The sequence below is a fragment of the Caretta caretta genome, chromosome 9 (genome assembly GCF_965140235.1).
Source record: "Caretta caretta isolate rCarCar2 chromosome 9, rCarCar1.hap1, whole genome shotgun sequence".
In the NCBI taxonomy this organism is placed as follows: Eukaryota; Metazoa; Chordata; order Testudines; family Cheloniidae; genus Caretta; species Caretta caretta.
This window is the reverse complement of record NC_134214.1, coordinates 2,579,803-2,595,274: the sequence shown is the minus strand read 5'-3', so window position 1 is coordinate 2,595,274 and position 15,472 is coordinate 2,579,803. Positions and strand designations below refer to the sequence as shown.

General features: G+C 46.8%; 1 non-coding gene across 1 annotated transcript; it reads right to left on the bottom strand.

Moving 5' to 3' along the window:
* Positions 1–7,149: 7,149 nt before the first annotated feature.
* Positions 7,150–7,222, bottom strand: TRNAK-CUU (transfer RNA lysine (anticodon CUU)). Its single transcript has one exon. It is a non-coding gene; the product is annotated as a tRNA-Lys (tRNA).
* Between the last annotated feature and the right edge of the window lie 8,250 nt (positions 7,223–15,472).

Sequence of the window (15,472 nt, the reverse complement as noted above, 5' to 3'; positions counted from 1 at the left end):
CCAAGGAAAGTGTGGGCCCCTTAATGAATGAGGGAGGCAACCTAGTGACGGAGGATGTGGAAAAAGCTAATGTACTCAATGCTTTTTTTGCCTCTGTCTTCACGAACAAGGTCAGCTCCCAGACTGCTGTGCTGGGCATCACAACATGGGGAATAGATGGCCAGCCCTCTGTGGAGAAAGAGGTGGTTAGGGACTATTTAGAAAAACTGGAAGTGCACAAGTCCATGGGGCCGGATGAGTTGCATCCGAGAGTGCTAAAGGAACTGGCGGCTGTGATTGCAGAGCCATTGGCCATTATCTTTGAAAACTTGTGGCGAACGGGGGAAGTCCCGGATGACTGGAAAAAGGCTAATGTAGTGCCAATCTTTAAAAAAGGGAAGAAGGAGGATCCTGGGAACTACAGGCCAGTAAGCCTCACTTCAGTCCCCAGAAAAATCATGGAGCAGGTCCTCAAAGAATCAATCCTGAAGCACTTACATGAGAGGAAAGTGATCAGGAACAGTCAGCATGGATTCACCAAGGGAAGGTCATGCCTGACTAATCTAATCGCCTTCTATGATGAGATTACTGGTTCTGTGGATGAAGGGAAAGCAGTGGATGTATTGTATCTTGACTTTAGCAAAGCTTTTGACACGGTCTCCCACAATATTCTTGTCAGCAAGTTAAGGAAGTATGGGCTGGATGAATGCACTATAAGGTGGGTAGAAAGTTGGCTAGATTGTCAGGCTCAATGGGTAGTGATCAATGGCTCCATGTCTAGTTGGCAGCCGGTGTCAAGTGGAGTGCCCCGGGGTCGGTCCTGGGGCCGGTTTTGTTCAATATCTTCATAAATGATCTGGAGGATGGTGTGGATTGCACTCTCAGCAAATTTGCGGATGATACTAAACTGGGAGGAGTGGTAGATACGCTGGAGGGCAGGGATAGGATACAGAGGGACCTAGACAAATTGGAGATTTGGGCCAAAAGAAATCTGATGAGGTTCAATAAGGATAAGTGCAGGGTCCTGCACTTAGGACGGAAGAACCCTGTGCACAGCTACAGACTAGGGACCGAATGGCTAGGCAGCAGTTCTGCGGAAAAGGACCTAGGGGTGACAGTGGACGAGAAGCTGGATATGAGTCAGCAGTGTGCCCTTGTTGCCAAGAAGGCCAATGGCATTTTGGGATGTATAAGTAGGGGCATAGCGAGCAGATCGAGGGACGTGATCGTTCCCCTCTATTCGACATTGGTGAGGCCTCATCTGGAGTACTGTGTCCAGTTTTGGGCCCCACACTTCAAGAAGGATGTGGATAAATTGGAGAGAGTCCAGCGAAGGGCAATAAAAATGATTAGGGGTCTGGAACACATGAATTATGAGGAGAGGCTGAGGGAGCTGGGATTGTTTAGCCTGCAGAAGAGAAGAATGAGGGGGGATTTGATAGCTGCTTTCAACTACCTGAGAGGTGGTTCCAGAGAGGATGGTTCTAGACTATTCTCAGTGGTGGAAGAGGACAGGACAAGGAGTAATGGTCTCAAGTTGCAGTGGGGGAGGTTTAGGTTGGATATTAGGAAAAACTTTTTCACTAGGAGGGTGGTGAAACACTGGAATGCGTTGCCTAGGGAGGTGGTGGAATCTCCTTCCTTAGAAGTTTTTAAGGTCAGGCTTGACAAAGCCCTGGCTGGGATGATTTAATTGGGTATGGGTCCTGCTTTTGAGCAGGGGGTTGGACTAGATGACCTCCTGAGGTCCCTTCCAACCCTGATATTCTATGATTCTATATGAAGGCTGATGAAAGTGCAGGCTGGAGGTCTTTGGAGCTTGTCACAGCAGTACAGTGTGCAGGAGCCCAGGCTGGTGGGTCAGAGGACTCAGTGGTACCCCAGTTCCAGGTGGCACCCTGGGGGGAACCCATCACACCTATATCCCTCAACCAGGGCTCCTGGCTTCTGTATCCCTCCAATGCAGCAGGTTGAAAATTCTGTGAAAAATTCAAGTGACTTCAAAAATGTAGGTTTCCACTAGATTATGAACATGAACAATTCAGTGGGTCGTGCCTGTGCTCTTTTTATATCGATGTTAAATTCGATTCACTTGACTCTGTTCCACACACAGAGTTGTGGCTCTAAAAAACCCCACCTCAACGAGGGGCGTAGCTCCCAATGCTGAGGCACTGTTTATGCTGGCGCCTTACAGCGCTGCAATTTGCTGTGCTCAGGGGCGTGTTTTTTCACCCCCTCTGCGCGAGAAAATTGCAGTGCTGTTAATTGCCCGTGTAGATGAGGCCTCAGAGTTGCACTACGGAAACTGTCAGGATTGAGAATGGAGATGCCAGGAATCTAATAGTGCACAGCTGGTGGTGTTGGCCCTGGTGCGCTGTGAGAAGCAGTTTGGGGTGATCAGAGAAGTAAATTAGCTGGATGTTTGTGCTAAAATGATTGGCAGTGAAATGAAGCAGAGGACTCCATTGCTCTTGTGTTAGCTCCTGTTGTGATAAATGGGATAGTGGGCAGATCTCTCAGCTAGTCTGCAGACTCAGGAAGGTGAAGGCACATCATCAATTTACAGCCGGCTCATGTTTCAACTGTTAGTATTTTTTAATCAATGACTGTTAGCCCCAGATTAATACAACACAAAACAGAATACAGGAAAGAATGCTGCAGTTACCAAATCCACCTGGAGAAGTGACTGCAGCTCCATTCACTCCTAACTAACTCCCCAAAACTCTCCTCCTTATATACTTCAGGACTAAGAAAACTTCCTTTCCTATAACCGAGCTAAATGAGGAGTTCATTTTATGATATCTCAGTTTACCTAATCAATGAGCTAAAGATATCTGTAATGTATTTGGTCTTCTGTGGTATCTCAGCTTATCTAACCAATAGGCTAAAAATACCTGTAACTAAGTCCTTAGTAGGAATTGTTGCCCAGGGCATTTTCTGTAATAAGAGAGCTCTTAGCTTATCAATCAGGAAAGACTTGTTAATATCAAGTATCCCTCACGAGTGACAAGTGGTCTTTTCCTGGACATCTGGATTTTCCACGGGTCAGCAGGGTTGGGGTAAATATATTATACACATTCCATTATCTGGTCAGACACCAAAATTCACCCTATGTAGAAAGTCCCTAGAATTATAGATACGAAGCTCTTTGGTTCATGCACAAAGGGTCATTTGGTTCTAGATACAAAGAATCCTGAGGAGTCAGCTCCATTTGCTTGCACTAAGGTTTTCTTCACAACTTTATGCAGCAGAGTTTTTAATGAAACCTTAGTTTTTGGAGCTCTATTGTGTTGCAAGGAGTAGATATACTACTGTAGAATATGCCAGTTAATCTCAGTAGATACAGGTATTTTCAAAGTCTCCTTGCCACATTCCATGGGGTTTATGCCTGCTTACATCAGGATTTAAGTTGTCCAAGATTTTAAATCTGAACACAGACTAAGAAACAAATGACAGGCCAAATTAATCCCCCAGATAACTTTTTGACTTTGATGGAATTTCCCTAGCAGCGAGTTTGCCCTGCCACTCATGCTGTGTAGGCAATGCCAAGGACCCCGACTGAGGTTCTGGCTTGCACTCCATTATCAAACTCCATTTTTTGCAGTTTGGTTAGCCTGCTGCCAGGAATCTGTAATACAAAAGGAGGAACAGAACCAAACCTTTTCCCTACAGGATTGTGTCCATCTCCTTTTATCTGGCAAAGCTGCTGCTTGAGAACTCATTTGTTGTTGGTCTTCCTTACAGTTTTGGACAATACCAAATTCAAAACTCAGTTTGCCTCTAGTTTTAGATATTAAATCCATTCTCAGTGGAGTTCAAAGTGAAGCCCTCTCCATGGCCTACAACAGACTCAGCACGACAGTTTGGAAGCTGAGCAGAGGTCACACTGAGGCAGGACCATGTATACCTAGATCTTTCCTGACAGATGTTTGTCTAACCTGTTATTAAAAAAGTCCAATGACAGGGATACCGCAACCTTCCTAGTCCAGTACGTAACTATCACTATAGTTCCTCCTAATATCTAACCTAAATCTCCCTTGCAGATGAAACCCATTACTAATTGTCCTATCTTCAATGGACATGGAGAACAATTGGTCACCATCCTTTATAACAGCCCTTACCATATTTGAAGACTGTCATCAGGTCTCCCCTTAGGCTCTCTCAAGAATAAACATGCCTGGTTTCTTTAATTTTTCCTCATAGGTCAGATTTTCTAAACCTTTTATCACTTTTGTGGCTCTCCTCTGGATTCTCTCTAATTTGTCCACATCTTTCTTAAAGTGTGGCACCCAAAACTGGACACAATACTCTAGCGAAGGCCTCACCAGTGCCAAGTCAAGTAGGACAATTACATCCCATGCTTGGCATATGACATTCCTTTTAACACACCCCAGACCTATATTAGCCTTTTTCACCACTGCATGACATTGTTGGCTCATGTTTAATTCAATACACTATAACCCCCAGATTCTCTTCAGCAGTACCACCACCTAGCCAGTTATTCCCCATTTTGTAGTTGTGCATTTGACTTGTTTCCTTTGTAAGTTACGTATTTGGTAGTTATCTTTTTCTGAATTTCCTCTTGTTGATTTCAGACTGTAGAAGATGCACCACCAACCCCCACAGTGCTTCCCAGTGGTCAGGTAGGGGTTGGCAGGTTGCCTTCCTGTTAGCAGTTTGGTCCTGCCCTTCAGTGCTCCTGCCCCAAGCGTTTCCAGTCCTCCCCTCCTGCACAGGGGCAGGGTCTCTGAGTAGTCAAGGCCCATTTCAGCAGGTCTTTTTCATTAGGTGAAGGGCCCTGGGAGGGTGTAAAGGAGCCCAGGCTCCCCTCTCCACCAAGCCCCAGTCCAGGATTCAACAGTGGGGGGCTACACTTGGTCCCTTGGGGTGCTAAGTTGTCCACCCTCCCTGGACCACTTCCTACCCCCATCCCTTTTACTTGCACCAAAGTAAGTCACTTCTTGTAGGTCTCTGAGATGCCCGCTTGGCCTCTGGCCTCTCTCTGGTGGGTTCTTTTCTGCTCTGAGTCGTGAGGCCTCAGGCAAGGCGCTCCTGGGCAGGCTTTCCTACTAGGGCAGCAGCCTGCTCCCTTCTACTGCCTGCTCCCCGTTTAAAGCCCTGCCTCCAGCAAGTGCAGGCCCTGCAGGTGTGGTGGGCAGGGCTACCTGGGCCCAGGCTTGCTCTTTAACCCCTTGTCCTCCAGTGTGGGGTTTGTAAACCCAATCACACAGACCAATTCTCCAATGTGTCAAGGCCATTTTGAACTCTAATCCTGTCTTCCCAAGTACTTGCAAGCCCCCTCCCCCTCCGCTAGGTGTCATTTGCAAACTTTAGAAGTATATTCTCCACTCCATTAGCCAAGTCATTAGTGAAAATATTGACTTGTAGAGGGCCCAGGACTGACCTCTTCAGGATGCCAGTAGATATACCATCCTTGTCTGACAGTGAACCCTTGATAATGGCTCTGAGTACAGCCTTGCAACCAGTTGTGCATCCACCTTATAAAGAAAAGGAGTACTTGTGGCACCTTAGAGACTAACCAATTTATTTGAGCATGAGCTTTCGTGAGCTACAGCTCACTTCATCAGATGTATACCGTGGAAACTGCAGCAGACTTTATATACACACAGAGAATATGAAACGATACCTCCTCCCACCCCACTGTCCTGCTGGTAATAGCTTATCTAAAGTGATCAACAGGTGGGCCATTTCCAGCACAAATCCAGGTTTTCTCACCCTCCACCCCCCCACACAAATTCACTCTCCTGCTGGTGCTAGCCCATCCAAAGTGACAACTCTTTACATAATCAAGTCGGGCTATTTCCTGCATAGATCCAGGTTTTCTCACATCCCCCCCACCCCCATACACACACAAACTCACTCTCCTGCTGGTAATAGTTCATCTAAACTGACCACTCTCCAAGTTTAAATCCAAGTTAAACCAGAACATCTGGGGGGGGGGGGTTAGGAAAAAACAAGAGGAAACAGGCTACCTTGCATAATGACTTAGCCACTCCCAGTCTCTATTTAAGCCTAAATTAATAGTATCCAATTTGCAAATGAATTCCAATTCAGCAGTTTCTCGCTGGAGTCTGGATTTGAAGTTTTTTTGTTTTAAGATAGCGACCTTCATGTCTGTGATTGCGTGACCAGAGAGATTGAAGTGTTCTCCGACTGGTTTATGAATGTTATAATTCTTGACATCTGATTTGTGTCCATTTATTCTTTTACGTAGAGACTGTCCAGTTTGACCAATGTACATGGCAGAGGGGCATTGCTGGCACATGATGGCATATATCACATTGGTGGATGTGCAGGTGAACGAGCCTCTGATAGTGTGGCTGATGTTATTAGGCCCTGTGATGGTGTCCCCTGAATAGATATGTGGGCACAATTGGCAACGGGCTTTGTTGCAAGGATAAGTTCCTGGGTTAGTGGTTCTGTTGTGTGGTATGTGGTTGTTGGTGAGTATTTGCTTTAGGTTGCGGGGCTGTCTGTAGGCAAGGACTGGCCTGTCTCCCAAGACTTGTGAGAGTGTTGGGTCATCCTTTAGGATAGGTTGTAGATCCTTAATAATGCGTTGGAGGGGTTTTAGTTGGGGGCTGAAGGTGACCGCTAGTGGCGTTCTGTTATTTTCTTTGTTCTTGCTCACGCCATGCAGGTGTAGCACAGCGCTGGGATTCTCAAGAACCATGAAATGAAGCGAGCTTCCTTCTTACAGCACGAGCAATAACTTTTCACAATGAAACCTGGGGCGGGGGAGGAGCTGCAGCACCTGCTGCACCCCGAGTTCCCATGCCAGGGGGTGCTTACAAAGGGATTGTTTAGCAATTTGTTCCCCTATCTTTCAAGGTATCAAAGTTAGGCTGACAGGTCTATCATTCCCTGGGTCCTCTTTGTTCCCTTTTCAAAGACAGGTACTATGTTTGCCCTTCTCCAGACCTCTGGGACCTCACCCATTGTCCAGGAGTTCTCAAAGATCATAGAATATCAGGATTGGAAGGGACCTCAGGAGGTCATCTAGTCCCACCCTCTGCTCAAAGCAGGACCAATCCCCAGTTTTTGCCCCAGATCCCTAAATGGCCCCCTCAAGGATTGAACTCACAACCCTGGGTTTAGCAGGCCAATGCTCAAACCACTGAGCTATCCCTCCCTGCAAAGAAAAGCTCACGCCCAACGTGGGGCACGAACCCACGACTCTGGGATTAAGAGTCCCATGCTCTGCCAACTGAGCTAGCCAGGCGCCAAGATCATCGCTACCAGTGCAGGAATAACTGTATACAGGGTTTAGCACCATGCCTGTGTGGTACTAAGAAAGGCTCTCCTCGTGATGTGTACGGAGCCCTGCCTTGACAGGGGAAGGATGTGATCTTTTGCTAACATCAGGGCCATTGCTGCACATGAGCACGCAGTCCTCATCCCATGCTTATCAGCAATGGAGCTGTCTCAGGTAGGCACTGTCCATCACAGTGAGAGTGCTACCCATGGCACTGGCCAGACGAATGCCCTCAAGCAAAACGGAGTCTCCTGGGGACAGGGGCATTGAGCTCTGCTGCAGGAAAAGCTTTCAAGGGCTCAGGGGAGAACGCTTCAAACTGCTAGGACCAGAGCTTTCCCTGACTCAGCACCTGCCAGGCTGAAGGCAAGAGGATGCTGTGCAGATGCCAAGTTCCAGCTTTAGGCACTGGGCCCGTAATCCTCTGTTCCACATCCAGCAAGCCTGCGCATGGAGCCGACTTGGCATGTTTAAATTTTCATGGCAGAGCTTTAGGCTCTTGCTTTCTCATGCATTGTGATGTGCCCAATTGCTCCTGGCTCATTTTCTTACATACCCTCTATCATTATCATTTGGGTGTAAAACTGGACCTGCTGTTTCACTAGGATATGCGGGCAGGATGATCTCTCTCTGCCATATGTGATTCCCTAGCATTTGTATTGCCAAGACAGCAGTACATTCCAGAGAGAGGCCCCAGACTTGAACACCCTTAAGTTTGGCTGGTGGGTGGGTTTCACAATGTGAACTGGAATCCAGGACAACATTTTGCAACTGGCCCATATATTTGAGATGAACCATAAACCCCAGTTCAACCACCCCAAATCTGGGGTGTCCAATATCTGATCTGAAACAAAATTTTGCAGCTTGGACCCATCCCTGGAAAATGTACTGCAGGGAACAACTCTGCACCAGCAGGGAAATGGACTAGGTCTCTAAAAGGTGTTTTCTTTCTCCCAGGGATTCTATAATATGGAATACCCCATAGAATCCCTTGGGGTAACTGGGATATGGCCAGAAGGCGTTTCCCCAGAGAGCCCATTTCTATGAATTTCCGCAGTAGGTCTCACCGGTGCTATGCTGTCAAGGAAGGTTCCACCGTTTTTTCTCTTCTGTTGTTGCTTTCATTTCTTTTAAGTGAATTTAGTTGTGATGAAGAGTGCTGGCTTGGCAGCTTGTGGACACTTAATTCCCCCAGCTAGCCACAGGGTGGCTACGCACAAGCCATGGCATTGTGAGCTTCCACAACAACGCCCATGCAAATGTGCTTCATTGCTGCCATGGAGGGATCACCACTTGAGGCAAAAGGGAGCTCAGACTCCACGGCCCATTCAATCCACAGGCTCTTTACTGAGGGTTCTGACCAGCAGGCCCAACAGAGCCCATGGCAATGGTGTTTATCGAGATTTGGATTCTTGTCTATAAGCCTGATTCCATCAGTTCATTTCACACACAACCCAACCTGAACCTTCATGACCCCCAGGCCTATGGCATCCCAGAAAGCTAGCGACTCACTTGGTGTGCACAGGTGCAGTTCTGCGCAAGGAAAGAGTGGCAAGTCCTATTTTGTGCAATGGACATGCCCATGCGAAATAGCACCTGAAAGTTCAGAGGCTGTGCTGAGCCCCTCTGAAAATGTGGCCCTTTGGAGTCTCACTGTACTCAAGACAGGCAAGATGGTTATGGGTGATAGGAACATTTCCTTGTTGCTTTTCAGACTATGTGAGTTCAAAGCCTGCTCTATTCTGTTTGAGATATTACAGCCTGTTATAATTGCCATCCAGCTGGAACTGTGTATGCTTTGCAAATTGAACACTACCACCTTCTGGTGGAATCATGAACAGTTATTTTAATGACAGGTTTCAGAGTAACAGCCGTGTTAGTCTGTATTTGCAAAAAGAAAAGGAGGAGTTGTGGCACCTTAGAGACTAACCAATTTATTTGAGCATAAGCTTTCGAGAGCTACAGCTCACTTCATCGGATGCATACTGTGGAAAGTGTAGAAGATCTTTTTATACACACAAAGCATGAAAAAATACCTCCCCCACCCCACTGTCCTGTTGGTAATAGCTTATCTAAAGTGATCACTCTCCTTACAATGTGTATGATAATCAAGTTGGGCCATTTCCAGCACAAATCCAGGTTTTCTCAACCCTCCCCCCCCACACAAACCCACTCTCCTGCTGGTAATAGCTTATCTAAAGTGACCACTCTCCTTATGCAAGGTAACCTATTTCCCCTTGTTTTTTCCTACCCCCCACCCCCAGACGTTCTTGTTAAACCCTGGATTTGTGCTGGAAATGGCCCACCTTGATTATCATACACATTGTAAGGAGAGTGGTCACTTTAGATAAGCTATTACCAGCAGGAGAGTGGGTTTGTGTGTGTGTGTGTGGGGGGGGGTGAGAAAACCTGGATTTGTGCTGGAAATGGCCCACCTTGATTATCATACACATTGTAAGGAGAGTGATCACTTTAGATAAGCTATTACCAGCAGGAGAGTGGGGTGGGAGGAGGTATTTTTTCATGCTTTGTGTGTATATAAAAAGATCTTCTACACTTTCCACAGTATGCATCCGATGAAGTGAGCTGTAGCTCACGAAAGCTTATGCTCAAATAAATTAGTTAGTCTCTAAGGTGCCACAAGTACTCCTTTTCTTTCAGTTATTTTAATACCATTTTGAAGGTTGGAGAAAAGCCCCTAACAAACATGCATCTGACGAAGTGGGTATTTACCCACGAAAGCTTATGCTCCAATATGTCTGTTAGTCTATAAAGTGCCACAGGACTCTTTGCTGCTTTTACAGATCCAGACTAACACGGCTCCCCCTCTGATACTTAACAAACCTTAATGAATTATCACTCTCTGTAGTGCTGGAAGCCTAATTCTTGCTAGACTCACTAGAGAAGCCAAGGCAGCTATACAGGCAAACTGCTGGCTATGAATACATGCCCGGAAAATCTAGGAACAGAAAGAAGGGTAACATCCTTCTGCTAAACGGTCTTCTGTTAATGGTTCACCCATCTCTACGCCACCATGACTTGGTGAAGGGAGAAGAGAATTCAAATTCTTTCCCATTCCATGCTTGGCTCTCTGCTGACTCTGAGGTGCTGATTTTTGTAGTGTAAACCCTGTCTACTAAGAACTGGGCTGAGAGCACTAACTCACATCACAAAGGGCACCCGACAGTCATTACTATTCTGTCTGAGCCTCCATATACTTGTGACAACCTAAAGGTGAAAGTTTCTATAACCCAGTCCTGCATCATGTTTATGAAATCCACTCCACCCTTTATTCCCTGCCATTCTATGTAAAGACCTATACACTTTAATGCATATGTACCGTACGGCTTCACGAACAATCCTGCCTGAGACAGGTGTTCAGATACTTTAGTGATGGACATGGTAGAAGAACCTATATAGACTAGATCGCATGCGTGTATTCAACAGCAGTTTCAAGCCTTGCTTTTGCCATTCCTTCACTATTTAACTAAGTCACTAATTGGGAGGATGTAGAGCAGGGCTGTTTAAACAACCTGATGTCTCAGGCCAAGAATCAAAATGATCAAAGTTTCCCTGCATCCCATGCTGGAGGCTCACACAGCTGAGGCCTGGTCTACACTACATAGTTAGGTTGACGCAAGGCAGCTTACATCCACCTAGCTGTGGATGTGTCTACACTTAAATTTTGCTCCCGCTGGCATAAGTATCCTAACATCACCTCCCTGAGCAGCATAGAGTCATGGTCTATGTAGTTAGGTTGACACAGTGATCATGTAGACATGGTTACTGGCCTCCAGGAGCTGTCCCACAGTGCATCTCTGGTCACCATTATGAACTCCTGTTGCCCAGGGGTCAGGTGGACAGGAAACTGCCCCTACCCTTTAAAGCCCTGCAAATTTTTGAAATTCTGTTTCCTGGTTGCCCGGCTTGGTGAGAACACCTAGTAGCTCTCCACTGTTGATTGCAACTGCCCAGCTGATGATGCTGACTACACGCTGCAGACACGCTCCTGCCTGGAGTACACAGGAGGGGGTGGATCTCCTGAGTCTGTGGAGAGAAGAGGCTCTGCAGGCACAGATCCGACCCAGCCATGGAAACATGATGTCTATGAGCAGATTGCGTGGGAGATGCACGAGAAGGTCTACAACACGGACCAGCAGCAGTGCTGTGTGAAAGTCAAGGAGCTGCAGCCGGCGTACCAGAAGGCCAGGGGAGGCCAACAACCAATCCAGTGCTGATCCGCAGCCCTGCCACTCTTACAAACAGCTGCAAGCCATCCTCAGTGGAGAGACGCCCCCTCCCAAAAGCACCATGGATATTTCCGAGGAGCCTGAATCACAGATTGCTGCCATGAACAGCAAGGATGAGGAAGTGGATGAGGAAGAGGGAGTATGGGGGACAAGTGACTGGGGGATCCAGCTGTGCAGTGACCCAGGACATGTTTTAGACTGAAGGAACAGAAGTTTGACACCGTGTAGAGTCAAGCACGAGGGTTTATTACATGCAGCGCTGGCGGAGTGTCACTTTGCTTATTAGGCTCAGTGAGACACTGCTAAACAATTGATTACCATAGATTATATAGGGCACCAATGGGCGGAGAGAAGCGATGGAGTGGGAGTTCCCGGCCCCTGGATAGGTTCTAGCAGCAAGACAAAATTAGCACAATAAACCAGTAGTATAAAAGATTACATAATGGCTCCTCCCATGGCTCAGGTTAACATGTTTGCTAATATACAGGTGTTATCCCTCAAAATTCTCCACTTGCAATGTGTAAGTTAAATCCTGATTTCAGGTCCATAGAAATGATGGTGGCTCTTTCCAGACAGGTTGGCCCACAGGTACATTCCTGGAGGATCTTAAAGCAAAAAAGAACAGTAAAGAGTACACAGCAATGACTGTTGGATCATATTAAAGAAGTTCTGTATTAAAATCACAAATGAGTTTGATTCCCCATAGTTTAAATTCCAGGGTATTACTAATTAAGAAGTCTCTTGGTTTTTGGTACTGTTTCTCTCCCTCTGTGTGAAACTTGCAAGCTGCTAATTGCGTTAGTACATTCTAAGACAGAATCTGTTCTCAAAGCAATTCACACACAGAGAGACTCAAAGCAATACTCTGTAACAACAGAAACAGCACCCAGAGACTCCCCGCCCTTTTGTTGCATTAAAATAGATTAAAATAGATTGAAATGATTAAAATAGAGATAGAGGATGTATGTGGATGGATGCTTGGTGTGGATAATAACTGAATGATCAGGGAGGTGCCAGCCTAAGAATCCAGTGTCCATCGGCTGAAGAAGGTGTCAAGTGGAAATAACCAGAGGACCCCCGGAGGGCAGACTGGAATCCACCCAACAGCCTCAAGAATGGGAGAACCAAAGAACAAGATAACATCTGGCAGCATGGAGCCATCAGGAATGTGACATCTGCTGATTGATTCAGCAACAGCATGATGAAGCAATTCCCATAGACTGGCACAGGAAGAAATTCCTTTAAAAATGGACTCTAGAAAGTGAGAACTTTGGGGTCTGATTCTGCAAACCAACTTCCCGGAGCATCAGATGAGCATCTGACAAGGCCCTGGTCCCTCCTCATGTCCAGGCCACCTGGCCAGCGGCTTGGCATGAGCAACTCTAAGGCTGGTAACTATGATAACAATCTTGCAGAACCTGTGTGTGTGTGTGTTTGTATGAACGAATGTGTGAATAAATATGAGATTGAATGGAATGTTATAGCTATAACTAACTGCTTACTAGGATTCTTTCTGTATTCACAATAAATGTGGTATTTTGCCTTTTCCTCTTTAATAAGATCCTGCTGTTTTTTATTTTATTGGTATAACATGACAATCGTGTATAGTTCACCAATACGTTCCTGTGAACTAGGATTGGCATCTGTGAGGGACGGATGCCATAACTCATGCTGTCATGTTAGGCCTCTCCCTGAACCTTGGTCGGCAGTATGTACAGTTATCTCCTCCTGAACCAGGGAGCAGACTGTAAGGCCTCCCTCAGTGAGTTATGTGCCTATAATTCATAAGCCTCCCAATTACTGCTCTCCCCGGGAGTTATGCTGTCTCATCTTCTTTTATGTACAGTTGAACACACAAGGTTGTTTCCTGCTTATCCCAGCTTTTCTTTAGCCATGTATTGTCCATTGTTAACTAGGCCTCATGCCTCAGACTAGGCCGCGGAGTTTGGGCCTATGTGACAGATTGTTAACAGACACTGTGCTCAAGATCTTACATACATATTATTGGAATTTTGGCCCTTCATAGACTCCACTGCAGTCCAGCCACTCCTGACAGTTGAACATGGGCAAGCCTGATACAGGGGAAGCAACTTCTGGTAAGTATGCAGTTTGCTTAGAAATTACAGGGATGGAACCCCCAAAGTAGCAGGATGCATCTTTTAATTTACTCTTTTTTTACTTCTGCTAGAAGAGGTAGTGAAACAACCAAGAGAGGCAGAGTTGTCATCTGCTTTTCATTCCCTTCTAGAGTTCCATGGAAGCGGGCCTCACGGAGCAGTTTGTTTGTGTGCACCAGGATGTCCTGTGAATCCTCCGTAGAGATCTCGATGAAACTTTCATGGAGGTACTCTGCAATCCTCTGCCAAAAGTTTCTGGGGCAGGCTGCCTTATTTCTTTCTCTGAGGTAGGACACTTTCCCACACCACTCAGCAATTATTTCAGCAGGCATGATTGCAGTACCCAGGCTAGCAGCATACGGATCTGGATGGTATCGGGATGCCAGCAGCAGCTGTGCTCTCTCTGCCTGTGTTACTTGGGGTCTTCTGGATGAAAAGCTCTGGTAACTAATCTGTGTTTTCCAGGCAGCGTCAGGACATAAATCAATGTGGACACAGCTCCTCTGTCTGATAAATGATTGGTACACACAAGAGTGCTTTCACCCCAGAATCCTTTTTTATTGAGTCTAAAGCACATATCAAAACCTAGTAATAGTATAGAACCAGGGTTTTGGAGCTGTGCTCCGGCTCCGCTCCAGCTTCAGGCAAAAACCTGCAGCTCCACTGCTCCGGAGCTGCTCTGCGCTCCAGTTCTGGGCTCAGCTCCAAAGCCCAGTCTAGAACATCCCAGAATATAGTTACCCAAAGTCTGGGATGGTGTTGACCGATTCAGCAGCAGGGTTCAGGTGGCCAGCATTTCTCCTTGCCACTGGAGAGTTTGATGTCAGTCTCCTACTTGTAGAAACCCCCCAAACTTCTCTCCCAAGCTCCTCCAAAGGACACTCTCTAACTAAACTCATTATAGGTTTTCTCCAAAGCCAATAACTCATAATGGCCTCTAATAGGTTAGCAATCTCCCTAGCAACAGTGAATAATAATACATTATTCTACTTATCAGCAAAGCAACTTCAAACAAAAAACTTACGGACACAGGCACCCAGACCAAGGTCAGCTATTCACACTTCATCCCCTTCACATGACTCTGTCCTTTCACATTATCTGTCTTAGTTAGTAACACTGCAATTGTGCAGATGTTTTTCTTCTGTCTGCCTAAGCCATGGCCACATTTTTCCTGACTCTGTGGTGTCCTCCCTTCCAGTTTATGTGGGCAAAGTGCCCAAGATGGATGTGGGTTATGTCAAATCCAGTTCTTTCATAACGCCTGTTAACTTCTGGAGTGAGATATGAGCTACAATCACCACCAACTGTGGAAAAATGTGAGTTCCATTGCCCTATACAATACACATGCCTGTGACCTATTCCCCTCTCACTTCCCTAACCTCCCCCGCTTCCCTTAGGGCCATACTCACCATGGCTAGTGCTTTGACTGGCACCGTGCTCTATCAATCCCAAGAAGAAGTAGTGCTTATTCCTTTTGGGGATCCAGAGAAGTGAGTTTGGTATCCTAAGTTCCTATTTCCATCATGAATACACTGACTTTTGTACCGCTGTGCAAGGGTGGCAGAGCCTGCCCCAAAGTGGGAGGGGCCAGGGGCCTCCGCCCTGCCTCTCCTCTTCTGCCTGAGGCCCCACCCTCAGCCAAGCCAGAAGTCGGAGTGGGCCAGGAGCTGCAGACCCAGGGCAGGAGGGTTTGCGGCTCCCCACAACGGCCTGTGTGTGGCTCTTACCTGGACCTGGCTCCAGCTGGGGGCCGCAGCCTCGCCATGGTAAGAGCCACATGGGCAGCTGTGGGGAGCCGTGCCATGGACCTTCCACCTGCCTGGAGTGAGGGGGTTGAGAGCAGCCTCTGG